We start from the raw sequence: 15,930 nt of genomic DNA on the forward strand, positions 1-15,930 counted from the left end.
ACCATTTTTTAATTAGTTTTTCTAGTCCTAATATTTAACTCTGACACATACTAGGTGATTAATATATATTTGGTGAACTGAATTGCTACATATCATTATAATAGGCAGCTTTAAGCATATAGATTTTTCTTAGATTTTGCAAAAGCATGGATTGGTTGAATTTCTTCCAAAAGAGTCAATTAATAAATATTAATGTTTGTTCTTTGTCGGGGATTGTGCTAAACTAAGGATAGAAAAGATAAGCCAGTGCTAGAGTCTTTGTTTTCAGTGGCCTTTCCTTTTAATAAGTATAGAAAAAATAAACAAAGTATGATAAAACTATAATAAGAAAATGACATAGCCAAATGACAGGCACTGACTACACAGGGGAGCTCTCCCAGTAAGCTTTCAAGAAAATGATAAAATATAAGGTGAGCCTTGGCAGACGGATGAGAAATTTAGTAGTGAAGAATCTTTTAAACAGGAAAAAAATAGTATATTTCAAAAAGGACAGACATTAATGTGGGTGGTAAGGAGGTGGAAAAAGAACATTGAGGCTGGAACAAGTTAGTCTGGGAAGTGAGTGTTAATGGCAGAGGACAGAAAATCTTGTCACAATGTGGAATGCAAGAGTAGGGAGTGGAGATAAGCCTCCAGATTTTGGGTAGGAGTGTTGATTTCTGATCTCCTAAAATTAGCTATGAATTTTCTTCCTAGGAAAGGAAAAAAACTTTCCAGAACTTTTCCCTACATCAATCTGCCCCCATCTTAATATGTGACACCATCATCTACTTAGTCTTGATGGAAAACAATCAGGATCACTAGTATCTCACTTTTTCTTACCCACTTAGCCAAACACCTTTAAGACATTCACTTCTCCATATCTCCACTGTCACCATTCAGGTCTGAGCATTTTTTCTCTAACCTGGACTACTTTGCTGTCATCCTAACTTGTCTCCCTGTTTCCATTCTTTCTTTACTTTAAATAAATTTCTACACAATAGTCACAGTAATCTCCTAAATTTTCTAATAGAAAAATGCTTCTCTACCTCTTCAACTCTTTAATGATTTCTTAATTCTTATATAATAAAACTCAAGCTCCTTACTTGAACCTACAACTCTCTGCAGGTTGTAGCTCATATATTTATTACCAACTTAATTTCATGGCATTATCCCCCAACTTCATCCTGCTGCAGCAATAGTGACCTGTTTTCAGTTTTCCCACATCCATTTATTCTTATCTTTTCATATTCTTCAAAGGGATGGCTGACTCTCATTCTTCAAGTCTAATCTTAAATCTGACATTTTTTAAAGAAGTTTCTCTTTTTTAATTTTTAAATTTGTTTTATCTCATTTTAAAATAAAATATAGATACAAAAACGTCTATCAATTGTCTTCACAGCTTAATGATTAAGAGGCTAACAACTGTTAAAAGAAAACCTTTAGACAAATTAAATGTAGCAGAGTTTATCTGAGTAAAAATGATTCATGGATTGGGCAGCACTCAGAACGACAAGAGGTTCAGAGAGCTCTACTTTAGCAGCATGAGCAGTGAGCTTTGACACACTGAACATGGAAGCAAAGAAATTACTTGATTGGCTATAATTTGCCTTATTTGAGCATTTGCCTTATTGGAGTAAGATCTGGTGCCTAATTAGAGAGAGGTTAATTGTCAGTTTATGATTGATTAAGCTTAAGTTTCATTATACTGCTTACACCAGGCTTCAGTTTTCTCAGGTAGAAACCCCAAACACTGAAGTTGTCTTAGCCTAATGGCCTCCTACTTAAATTTTTTCTTAACATATCTTTATTACCAACTGACCAACTAAGTCAAGAACTATCGCTAGCTACTCCAGAATCCCTGCAAAATGCCTTGTAAAGCCCTCCATTCTCCTTAAGCAAATATTCTTTTCACTTTTAGTAATCATTTCCTTGTATTGCTTTTGTTTCATCACACATGTAGGCATCTCAAAACCCTATGCTTTAGTCTTGTCTATTTTGTTATTGTCGTTTTTTGTTTTTTTGGTTTTTTTTGATATATTTTTCCTGTGCATTTTGATTTTTAGGTTCTAATTCTGTTCTTTTTTATACATGTTTTAATGTTTCAAGTTGACTTAGTTTACATAAAAGGCACAGATTTTAAGTGTGCATTTCAGAAAGTTACTCCAAATAAATGCATCCTTGTAAGTACTAGGTAATCAGCTCAAAAAACCTTTTTTATCCTTCTTTCCCATCAATCCCATTTCCCAGACGCAACCATTGTCTGCTCTTTTATTACCATGGTTTGTGTGTTTGTTTGTTTTTTGAGACAGAGTCTCACTCTGTCACCAGGCTGCAGTGCAGTGGTGCAATCTTGGCTCACTGCAACCCCCGCCTCCTGGGTTCATGCAATTCTTCTGCCTCAGCTTCCTGAGTAGCTGGGATTATAGGTATGTGCCACCATATCTGCTAATTTTTGTATTTTTGTTGTTTTTGTTGAATACTATATAAAGGGACTGATGCAGTGTCATATAAAGGGAATCTTTTGTTTAAAGGTTCTTTTACTCAGCATAATGCTGATTCATGTATTATTAATTTGGTTTCTTTTACTATTCTATAGGATTCTACTATATGAATACATTATAGCATTTTAAAATTCATTTCCTTGTTCATGGACATACATGTTTATCACAGCTTTGGGACAATATCAATAGAATGTGGACATTCTTACACAGATCTTTTGTAAATATGTTTTCATTTCTCTTGGGAAAATCCCTAAGTCTGGAATTACTGAATTGTGTAGCAAGCATATGTTAAACTTTCTAAGAAACCACCAACCGTTTTCCAAAACATTTGTATCACCTTTCCAAACAGTAATTCAGGAGCCTATAAGTTGATTCCCACCTTTGCCAACAATTGGAATTATCCATAATAGTCAGTCTAGCGAGTGTGTGGTGGTATTACATTGTGGTTTATTTTATATTTTCTTGATGATTAATTAGGTAGAACGTTTTATCATGTCCTTTAGAGAACCTTATTTGTAAAGTATCTGTTTGCAGTCTTCCTTATTTTAGTTAGATATTGGATACTTTGCCTATTTTTATGCTGTAGGGGTGCTTCACATATAACACACATGTCATATCTTACAGACATACCCTCTAATCTGTTCTATTATTCTATTTTTTTAACCCTTAGTTCAATACAACTGTCTTGAGATCTCCAGATGTCTTCTCTTTTTTTTTTTTTTTTTTTTTTTTTGAGATGGAGTCTCGCTCTGTCGCCCAGGCTGGAGTGCAATGGCACGATATTGGCTCACTGCAAACTCCACCTCGGGTGTTCACGCCATTCTCCTGCCTCAGCGTCCCGGGTAGCTGGGACTACAGGAGCCCGCCACCATGCCCGGCTAATTTTTTATATTTTTAGTAGAGACAGGGTTTCACTGTGTTAGACAGATGGTCTCCATCTCCTGACCTCGTGATCCGCCCTCCTCTGCCTCCCAAAGTGCTGGGATTACAGGCGCGAGCCACTGCGCCCGGACTTCTTCTTTTATGCCTTTTTTTATGATTTATGAAAAGGCTGCCAGAATTTTGTCTAGGAGTATATTAAATTTTTCGATTGCTGTTTCTCAACTTTATTATTATTATTGTCACCTTGCCCTGCGAAGAAAAATAAATTATGTTTAAATTATCTTTAACTAGATAAATTAAAAAATAAGGAAAAAAATTTATCAGGCAGGGATGAGTTTTGAAAAGTGACAAGACATTATAATGTCTAAAGATTTTTGCACCCCTGAGAACGAATTTTCTCCTTTGGGAGGTAGTATTACTACTGCTGAGAATGCAGGCTTTAGATCAATGTGGGAAAAAAATATTCAAAATATTCAGTCTTCCATTCCATTTCCTTGCTATCTCTTCTCATTTTTTAGATTTTTAATTTCTCTTGACAATGCTTTCATGGTTTTAGTGTATAGATATTTCACATATTTTGCTAAATTTATTCCTACACAAGAGATTTAGTTTTCTTATACTATTAAAAAGGTACTATTTTTATCCCTTTCTTCCAATTGCTTATTGTTAGTATATAGACATGCAATTAATCTAATATTGACACTGTAACTTTTGTGACTTTTATTTTGAATTCTGGTAATAGTTTTTTTTCCTTTCTGATGAACTCTGTACCTCAACCTAGAAGTTGCTGGCAAATGAAGATGACATCCTTTCTAGTCTTCATGCATTTTGTTTCCATGTTCATTTAGTAACACCTACCTAAGGGGAGGGTTAGACAAACTTAAGTGAGAAAATACTTTATAAAGGGAAAGTATTTTTGTCATTGTTTTCCACTGTTGGCTACCTCTTAATATTAACCAGTAGCGAACCTGCCACAAACCAGTGTGCTCATTATTGTCCTTTCCTTCTCAGGAAACAAGATCTCTGCCAGGATAAATGGACTGAGTTCCTAGACTCTCATAGGAAAGATCACAAACAAAAGTCTTTCTTTCCTAGAAGCCAGCTGAGGAAAGGGGAGCCTTCCCAGCTGGCCTCCAAAAGAGAACACAGCAGAAGGATTTGGCCAGTGACTGTAAGTTTGTGCCAATGGTGCTTTCTTCCAGGCCTGCTTCTGAGAAGCTCCCTCAAGTATTTGTTTGCCATTGTGGTCCATAGTCAAAGTGTCTGTCAGGATAGACAGATTTTTATATCCCACGAGGCACATAAAAACTGGGGTCCTGGCTGAGTTAAGGTCAGGAGAAATGAAAAAAAGCAATTAAAGTGGAGACATATTCTATGTTTTTATCACTTTGTGTTTGTGTATGGCAGTGTTAGCTCCAATATTATGAAAACTTGATAATTAGCTCCTTGGAGATTTGTTGTACTGCCTTGAATTAAATTGAGGAAAAGACTTTCATCACATATTGTCATATCTAAATATAGAGGAATTGATGTGTAATATAATGGGAAAAAGGAAAAACAGAAGTAAATGAACAAGAGACTGGAAATAGAGAGTGAGTTGGTAAAAGAGAGTATAAAGAGCTAATAGAAATTTTAAAAACACTTCTTGAAATTCTATTCTCTATCATATATTATATGTTTTTTCTTTTTTGTCTAGTTTTTTTAAAAAGTTAGAGCAAATGTAATATAAACTCATTGTTAGTAAGTTCGTTAATTACAGTAAGTTTGTCAATTACAAAGGCATGAAAATTACCAGAAATCCCTGTCATACCATAGTTAATATAATGTTGTAGTCCTTTTTACTCACTCTTTGACATTTATTATCTCTATCATCTATCTTACAGAATTTTAACCAGAAAAAGTTATTCCATCTCTTACATCTTATTTAACATTATACATTTTAATTAATATTATGAAGGTATAATTTATGTAATAAGAGATCCATTCAAATGGACAGTCTGAGTACTGAAAAATGTTAATTTTTAGTTAATTTAATTAAATCTTAATTTTTAATTTTTAATTAATTTAGTTAAATTTTAACAAATGTTAATTTGTTAAACATAGCTTCTTCAAGATACAGAGCACTTCAATTACCCCAGAAAGTTACCTTATAGCTTCTGCATGCAATCATCCCTAATTTCTGCCTTAGACAACTGCTTTCTAAATCTATACATTAGTTTCATACATTAACTATGACTATTTTATGTATATTTATGAAGTATGCATGAGTTTTATACATTAGTTTTGCAAATTCTACCATTTCATATAAATGAAACCATACTGTAAGTACTTTTACGTTGTTTTGCTCTGCAAGCTCTTTTTAAGATTCAACGCTGTAGTCCCAGCTACCGGGGAGGCTAAAGCGGGAGAATGGTGTGAATCCGGGATGCGGAGCTTGCAGTGAGCCGAGATTGTGCCACTGCACTCCAGTCTGGGTGACAGAGCGAGACTCCATCTCAAAAAAAAAAAAAAGATTCAACCATGTGTGCTTATGTGTATGTGTATGTGTGTGTACATTATTTTATTGTTGACTTATATTTATTGTTGTATGGATATATCACCATTTCATTATTTATTCACCTGTATATGGTTAATTTAGAGCTATCATAAATCAAGCATTCCATTTTTAAAGATCAAATAGAATATTATCTGTAAGTATTTTGCAAATGCCACTATTAAGTTGAGGAAGATGCTTTCTATTACTAATTTGCTGAAAGATTTTTTTTTTTTTTGAGACAAAGTCTCATGCTTTCGCCCAGGCTGGAGTGCGGTGGCGTGATCTTGGCTCACTGCAACCTGTGTCCCCTGGGTTAAATCAGTTATCCTGCTTCAGCTTCCCAAGCAGCTGTAATTACAGGCACCCACCACCATGCTCAGCTAATTTTTGTATTTTTAGTAGAGATGGGGTTTCACCATATTGGCCAGGCTGGTCTGGAACTCCCGGCCTCAGGTAATCCGCCCACCTTGGCCTCCTGAAGTGCTGAGGTTACAGGTGTGAGCCACCGTGCCCGGCCTGCTGAAAGTTTTTAAAATCATATTGGATTTTAAATTTCTGCCTCTATTAAATAATTACATAGTTTTTCTTCTTTTATATGTTAATCTGGCAAGTCATGTTGCTTGATTTTCAAATGTTGAACCAACCTTGCATTACTAAGGTTACCTTACTTGATCATTTTCAAGTATACTTTTTATATAAATATATACTCATTTGCTAGTATTGCATTTGATGTGAATTTTTAAATCTATTATCACGACCGATAGTGACCTATAATTAGAAATGTCATAATGTTTCTCAGTTTTTGGTATTAGGACTGTGCTGGCTTTAAAAAGTGATTGGAGAAGTGTTCTCTCCTTCTCTACTTTCTGAGAAACATTGCATAAGACTGATATTATGATACTATATTTTTCTCAAATACTTAATAGAATTAACTAACAAAACCATCTAGGTCTAGAGTTTCATTGTGTTCATGTATATATATGTCAAAAATTTTGATTATAAATTTTTAATAGATATAGAGCTATGCTAATTTTCTATTGCTTCTTGTGTTACCTTTGGTAAGTGGCATTTTTTAAAGAATTTTTTATTTCATAAAATGTTTACATTTTAAAATGATGTTCCTTATTATCCTCTTATTAGGTATAGACCCTGGAGTAATTCTTTTTGTTTTTTTTGCTTGTTTTGGGTATTGGTAATTTGTATTTTTTTCAGTCCTTCTAAATTTTGATACATTTTTTAATTGTTTTTTAAAATTAGGACTTTGCTAATTTTTTTCTTTTGCTTGTCCATTTTCCATTTCATTAATTTATGCTCTACCCAGTATTAATTATTTTCTTGTTCTTACCTTCAGTTTAATTTGCCATTTTTCTTCTCAGATTCTTAATGGGTAAATCTACATTATGAATTTTAAATCTAAAAATTTAATCTACATGTCCAAATTAAGATTTGTTTTACTGCATCAAATTAATTTTGATATGATACACATCTATTATCTTTCTACAATTGTTTCTAATTTATTTTGTTATTTATTTTATGACACATTTAGTTTTAATTTATAAAATTTTTTTGAATATTTTGCCATTTTATATATGTATTATTATTATGGTTTGTAATGAAATTTAATTATGGTTAGAAGACATAGTCTTACTAGGTGTATACAGATTTAGGATTACTACATCTTTCTGATGATTTGTATTTTTATCATTGTGAAAAGTTTTTCTTTAGCTCTTGTAATTCTCTGCCCTTAATGTGTGTGATAGTGACACACCTATACCAGCTTTCTTAGGTGTACTGTTTACATTCTATATCCTCCTACTCTCCTACTTTCAGGCTATTTGTCTTTAAATTTAAAGAAAGGAAAATATTGAGTCTTTCTTTTTTATCTCTTTATTTTACTTAACACTTTCATTTGATGTAATTATTGATGTGGTTGAATTCATGTTTACCCTCTTACTATGTGTTTCCCATGTGCCCTTTCTAATTTTTCTTTCTCTGTTGCTCTTTTCTGACTTATTTTGGGTTAATCAAACACTTTACTTTTAGTTTTACATTTCTTTTTTCTTTTTCTTTCCTTCTATTTTTTTTTTTTTTTTTTCCTTTTTTGAGATGGAGTTTAGCTCTGTTGCCAGGCTGGAGTGCAGTTGCTCGATCTTGGCTCACCACAACCTCCACCTCCCATGTTCAAGCGATTCTCCTGTATCAGCCTCCCGAGTAGCTGGGACTACAGGGAGCGCCACCACACTCCGCTATTTTTAGTAGACACGGGGTTTCACCGTGTTGGCTAGGATGGTCTCGATCTCCTGACCTCAGGATCTGCCCACCTCAGTGTCCCAAAGTGCTGGGATTACAGGCGTGAGCCACTGCACCCAGCCTATTTTATTTTCTTTATTAGATTCTTAGCCATGTTACTTTTTATGGTTTCTCTAGAGCTAAAAATATGAATTCTTAACGTATTAAAGTATTTAGAGTCGATACTGTATTAGTTCATACCTGACTCATACTTTTTACATTATACATTTTCAAAATCTCACTCTATACTTGACATTTGCTACTTCATAAATACTATAATTTTACTGCATTATTTTTGGATTTGTCCATGTTCTTCATTTGGGTAACTGTAGATGTTTTATTTCTATATACATTATTTTTCCACCCTAAAATGTTATTATTTTTGCATTATAGCTGTGGTTCTTTCAGAAATTTAGGATATACACAATACTTTATATTTATACTTATCATTCTTATTGTGTTTTTTCTTCCTATGGGTCAAAGTTTCCATCTAGTATTATTTGCCTTAAGCCTGAAAAATATTTTAGAAATTGTCATAATTTAGCTATACTGATAATTTATCTAAAAGTAGTTCTTAGTTATCTAAAAGTAGCTTAATGTCATACTTCCTTTTTGAAGGATATTGTCACTAGAGAATTCTGTTTTGTTTTTTCTTTTAGCACTTGAAAATTATTGTTCCACTATCTTTTGGCTTCTACTGTTTATGATGATAAGTCAGTATTTATTATTATCATTGATCTCTGTACACAGTTTTTATTTTGTACTCATCACTGTCAAGATTTTCTCTTTATATTTGGTTTCAACCACTATGAGTTTGATGTACTGTGTATGTTTTTGGTTTATGTTGTTTTTGCATTTATCTTTCTTGATGTATCCTGGGATTCTTGGGTGTGTAAATCAATATTGATAACCAATTTTTGAGATTTTTCAACCATTATTTCAATTTTTATATTATTCTTGCTGTCTTATTCTAGAATCTTTATTACAACATGTTAGACCATTTGATGCTGTGCCCGTTCCCTAAGACCCTGTTCATTATCCTCCAATCACTTTTTCTCTGTTTTTCAGATTAAATAATTCTCTTGATTTATCCTCAAGCTCACTGACTATTTCTTCTTCCCTATTAAAACAGTTCTTAAGATCATGTAGCAAGTTTTTAATTTTCATTATTGCACTTTTTAGTTCTATAATTTTCATTTGGTTTTATTTTATATGTTTTTTTTCAAGTCTCTGTTCATTTATTAAATTTTTGATTTTACTTGCTCTTTGACTATTTATTCCTTTAGCTCTTTGAAAAGATTTGTAATTAATAGCTGCTTGAACATTTTTGTTTGCTAATTCAACACTTGACCATTTGAGGTTGGTCTCTACTATATGCTTTTTTTTCCTGGACTCTACATTATTCTGTTTTTATATCCCCATGCATATCGTGTGTGTGTGTGTGTGTGCGCGTGCGTGTGTGTGCAATATACTGGATATTAATTCTTATTCATTGTAGATACTAAAGATTATGTTGTCTTCCTCAAAAGAGTATTCGTTTTTGATCTGGTAGGTAATTCAGTTACTAGCCGATCACCTTGAATTTGTGTACGGTAGGGTGTTGCTCTTTGTCAAGACAGATCTGTAGAAAGCCCAAGTTATTTTCTAAGTCAATCTAACTTGGCAGATTCATCCTCCAAACTCTATCGACTCAATATCTCCTGTTAGGGTCTGCCTTATACTCTTTTAGGACAGGTCTACAGTACACTTTATTTTAGAATATGGTTCTTACTTTTGAATTGTGGTTTTTCTGGTGTCTCAGATAGATGCCTGGAAAGTTGATGAGGTCTCTCTACTCTAGATACACTGGACCATTAACATCCCCGGCATGACTCAACCTTTCTCTGTTACATTTTCCATGCCATACCTTTAGGCATGCATAGCTTATATCTTGGACAGAGTCACTAGGCATCACTACGCAGTCTCCTAGTAATCCATCCTTCATGGTGTTATATCTGTTAGGCTCCACACTTCAGCTGTCTCAACCCTCATGTCTCCCTCTTGTGATGTCTGCTTAGAGTTAGAAAAAGGTCCTCAGGCAGCAAGCCAGAGGCTCAGGTTATGAGTTTTCCTTTGATCGGAATTGAATTTCTGTGTTGCTTTTTGTCTAATGTCTGCATATGGTCATCTCATGGTTGTTAAATCTGGTACTAGTTATTCTAGCACAGCTTGAAGCAAAAATCATAATATTTTATTTGGAACACATAAAAAATTATCATACCTCTGTTAGTCAGTATTCTCCAGAGAAACAGAACCAATAAGAGAAAGAGAGAAGAGAGAGACAGACGGGGACGGGGGTGGGGGAAAGAGAGAGACAGAGAGAGAGAGAAAGAGAGAGACTGAATGGGCTTAAAAGATTATTGGGGCTTGCAGGGGCAAAATCTGTAGGGCAAGTCTACAGGGTGGAAATTCAGGTAAGAGCTGAGGGTGGATGGCACAGTCTTGAGTCAGAAATCTGCAAAGCAGGCCAGGCAGGCTAGAAACTTAGGCCAAGTTACTATGTTGCAGACTTGAGTCCAAATTCCTTCTTTTTAAGGAAACTTCAGTCTTCCCATTTAAGACCTTCAATTGATTAGAAGAAACTTCACCAACATTATGGAAGGTAATCTGTTTTACTCTAAGTTTCATGACTTAAATGTTAATCACATGTAAAAAGTACCTTCATAATAACATCTAGGCTGGTATTTGAACAAACAACTGGGCACTACAGCCTAGTCAAGTTGATACGTAAATTTAACTGGCACAGTACTCAAGATTTTTTTTTCCCTCTCTATGTGATCGTCAGTTGCCTACAATTTATTTTATTATTACTCAATTCTCAGAATTTTCATTTATTTCCTCCTTTTCAATCATTTTATAGAAAATATACTTGTTCCCCTGTCTTTATTTGAAACACTGATTGTTTCCTGTGGACGAAGTATAATCCTAATTAAAAATATTAGGTCAAATAATTTAAAAGGTATTCATATATCTTACCATTTGGCCCTCAGAAGAAGTTTGGCATCTTATACATTACCACTATAAGTGTATGATAGTGTCAATATCCTCCCTTGATGGAAAATGCCCAGTGTTTTAAATATTTTTGCATTGACTTGAAGAAAATTATATATTATTGGTGTTTGAATTTGTTTAAATGTAATTCCAAGGAGTTTACACACTTTAAAATTATTATATTACCAATTTCAACTCTTATTTTGAATATTTACATTGGGCTTATCAGTCTTATTTTTGCAAATTTGTAATAGACAGTTACATAGTTTGGCTTGGTCTGCCATCTGTATATTTCCCACTGCAGCTTGGTCTGCCATCTATATATTTCCCAGTTTATTAATTGCTATTTTTTATAATTAAAATTAGAAGAAAGCCTTAAGAGAACAATCTAATTTTTAGCATGGTAAATTCTGCAATTTCTCAGATATCTGATTTATAAAGATTTTTGTGCTTTCCTGTTTTATGTAATATTTCTTACATTATATTCTATGGTAGAAAAGTATTTTTTTAAAGAAATTAAATTATTTTTATTTGAAAAAAAATCCAAATATTAAATTTGCCATTTTTTCAGTTTTTATATTACTTAACAGTGGATATTTATAGAATGAAGTGTTTTTCTAGCTACATTATAATCCATACAACATCAAAAAGAATGCCTGTGTCAAAGCCTTAGAAAAAGTTCCTACATTTTTTCTCAGTGTACCTCATTGGATATACCCTCTATGTTTTGATATGTAGTTTTCTTACAGTCATTATTTTGGAAATATTAAAAAAAAATTCACATTGGATTCTTAATTCAGGAGAATTGCAAAAATAACTTCTTATTTCCAAGGGCCTGAGAGTTTTGATTTTGTATTTACTTTTGTATTTACTTCTAATTCTGTATAGTTTTGTTTTTATGTATTATAGTGTTTGAACACCAGGAAAATGGTGTAATAGCAAGAACAATGTTGGAAAGACAGATGTCGCCTGCAAGAATGTTGCTTTCTTCTCTGCTTTTATTTCAAAATTCTAAACCTGTGAGGAGACTGTGTTGAACATTCAGGTATGATTTAGGACAGAGTAGTTTTCTGTAAAGAGACTAGAAGAGACAGAGAGAGAAATTCTTGTGGATAAAAGAGATAATTGGAGCCTAGAAGAAGGGGAAGAGAGGTCCATGATTCCTCCAACACAGGACAATGTATCCTGCTGTCTAATGCTGCAGAAGATGAAAAGACATAAAGAAAAGAATATGCATTTTCTGGCTTTATCTATGTATCCTCTTGTCTCAAGCAAAAAGCCCGTTGGCTTGAATAGAAAGTTAGAGCTGGAAAAATTTTACATCTGATGGTTGTTATGCTGATAACTGATAATTGTTATGCCGATACCTGAGGACCAGTGAAGCCTTCCAAATTTATTGAGGACAGGTTAAGTTCTCAGAATATCACACCCTGAGTGCTACAAGACCCATAGGAGTCAGATGTTGAATGATTAACTCACTATACAGACTAGAGCTAGGAATCACAGTTAGCTAATTCTATGAAAATAAATTACTATTTATTAAAATTTGTAACTGTGCACTAAAATTTATAACAGTTTTTATCTAATAAGATTGTTTCTCCATATATTTTACTTTTAAATTTTGTTAATACCTGATATGCTAAAGATTTCAGTCGTGGGTTAAAGTCTATCATTTTAATGGTGTTTCTGTTCATCTCTCCTTTATTTTCCACAGCTTTTTTTTCTTGTATTTTGGTATCTTGTTAAATGAAAGCATATCATTACAATGTTTTCTCTGTGGATTTCACATTTTTGTACATTTATATAACATTGCTACTGTTACTAATACAAAATAACTTTCATTCTTTAATGCCTTAAATTTTACCTTGTTTGTTCTTGCCTGAACTATATCTGTTTTTGGTCATCTGTTATGTTAGCACAATTGTTTTTCTACCATAATCATTTAATTTAGATGTAGTATATAAACAATACACAATAAAAGATTTTATTCAAAGATTGTCTTTATCTTGGAACATGTATTTCATTTTGATTTATCAACTTAACTCGTAAGTTTGGATTTTAGTCTTAAAAAAAAATACTTTATTTCAGCCATCTACAATCTAAAATCTGTAGCTCAAATTTGGTCCAGCACCTGTTTTTTCGTGAGCTAAAAATGCTTTTACATTTTAAAAGAGTTACCCCAAAAAAAGGAAGAAGAAGAAAAAGAAAAATACGTGACAAAGACCATATGTGGCACACAAAGCTTAAAATATCTACCATCTGGTCCTTTATAAGAAAAAAATGTTTGCTGACCCCTGCTCTGTTTTATTTCAAAACGCCCTTTTAACAGATGCTCTCTCTTATCCAATTGCTGGTACATGTGACTCCTTGACTTAGAGAGTGGGGGTTCTATTTGCCACCCTCTGTGGCTACAGCAGGCTGTAAGTGCCAAGAAAAAGAATGCTTCCTGGCAGCGGCCCTCAAGCAATGGCTGTATAGTTTGATTAGTGGGTGAGTACCCAGCTCCTGCTCCCCACATGGGAGATCCTTGAGGTACCTGTATACTGGTTTGCAGAGTTCACCAATGTGATCAAGCCCAAGTTGAGTGCAGTGGTCCTGTACTTGATTGCACGTACTTTGTGGCTTCCCCTGTCTTACTTCTTTACTGTGCTTTCAGTGTTTCCTGGCATTCTGTCCCAAATACACTATTTACACTCAATCATTGCCTAAAATGAATATTTTCTATTTTTTTCTGCTTCCTTGAATTTGACAGAGCTCCTTAATTTCATCCATAATGCATTCCTGAAAACATGTACTAGTTAAATATGTATAATTTGAAAAGAAAGTCTTATATTTTATACATTCTCAGAGAGCCAAATTATGATTTAAAATTTCTCATGACATTAGCCTTTAGTCACAAATTTCCAAGACACATTTTAAACATATTATACCTTATTATTAATTTTTAAACTTAGGCTTTTGCACAATTTTTGCATGAGCTGACCGTTTTTGTCCAAATGACTGATGGATTTTAAAGACTCATCTCATTAGACACACAATCGTTTCCATCCTTGTCTGAGTCTGATTATGTTATATTTGTGCTGCCTTTGACTGATAACTTCATTTTTATTTTTTTCTCTTTCTACTTTTTCAATAAATCAGGTCAAAATGAAATTAAGTTTTCAAATAACTGGAAAAAACTGTTATTCAGATAAAGGCAACAGTGCTGTTGCTAAAATGTACATTTGGCAAACCATCAATTTTACCTTGAAATACTTCAATGTCTTTATTCATCAGATGAAGAATGAAAACCATAATTGACTGGAGAAAGATATTTCAGAGCTAACAATGTATGAATTTTCTAAAGAATTCCACACATACAAAAAAAATGTTTTTAAAAAAGTAATTAAAAACTGTCTGCTAGCCATTTTCTCTGCCTCCTCCAGGTGTCCCTATAGTTTTGAACTGCAGTAGCTCAATTCTAGTGATTTTCCTTGCTCTGCTTATTCTTGCAGAATGAGACAATTACTTACCCAGCATTTATTTATGGCAGTGGTTCACAGCCATCACTGCACAATAAAATCCAGGGTGCTTTAAAGACAGGAGGGAAATCTGGGTCCCACCTCCAGCAATTCTGATTTAATTGATCTGGGGTGTGGCCTGCTCACTGGGAATTTTGGTTTCCCGAGTGATTTTAATGTGCAGCCAAAACTGAGAACCATATAAAGCATGAGGGAGGAGTTCACATGGATTCTACTGGACTTTGGTATTTCCTTGTTTGAATGTTATCCCTAAGGAAAAAAAAATGATGTATACAAATGCACAGTATAGTCCTTGTGGGGGTTCTGTTCCTCTTCTGAAGCACGTCTTAGTCTTGTGCTTTATTTAGAAGGAGGGCATTGCATGTTCTCAGTTCTTTGTGAGATGGCCAGGTGCTCACTTGTTATCACTTTGTCTTCCAGGCTGTCCCTGTACCCCTAGTTCATTGCTTGGTGCTGCCATCCAGGGTACAAAGGGACTAGAGGATTCCTAGTGTCACTGCTGTACCACAAGAGTTGAGCTGGAATCTACACAGGTTTCAAACTTCCTTCCCTCCTCAAACCCATCACCTCCTCTGTCTCTCTCTCTTTCTCTCTGCACCTCATTATTATAAGACAGCTCTCATAGGCCACAGAGTAGAAGAGTTTTACCAGGCTCATGTCCACTAATTCTTTGATTATTTAAGGCAGAAGTGTTTCCAGGCTTTTGTTTTTGAAGAAGATTAAGGCAGCCATACCATTTGAGAGGTCCGTTTCTGTGTCATTTTGTATCTAGCAAGCATGGTGTTATTACCAGGTTCAAATGTTTACTTGGGATTGTTTTAGAGAAGCTCACAGAGATTGCTCTTATGATTCTGGGTAAGATTGCAGATCTTTCAATTTGATCTGATCATAATTTTCTAATCAATATAATTTTTTTGGTACATGGTTCCCAAGACTTCCTCATTAATAATGCAATGAAGGTTCTTTTGTTTTCACCCTTATATTGCTCATTTCAATCGTGACCTAAGAGTTGTGAAATAATTGTTCTTTTACATTCTGTGAAAAATGTAACTAGTAACTTTTAATGAAGCATATCGGGTGGTCAGAGGACTCTCCCAGGGCATGGTACTTTGCCAGTGAAGCCAATGGTCTTGGGTTCATCCTGAGAGAATAGACTGTTATAAGATCAGAGTAGCTACCAACTGATCAT

Source organism: Theropithecus gelada, chromosome 9 (genome assembly GCF_003255815.1).
Source record: "Theropithecus gelada isolate Dixy chromosome 9, Tgel_1.0, whole genome shotgun sequence".
Lineage (NCBI taxonomy): Eukaryota > Metazoa > Chordata > Mammalia > Primates > Cercopithecidae > Theropithecus > Theropithecus gelada.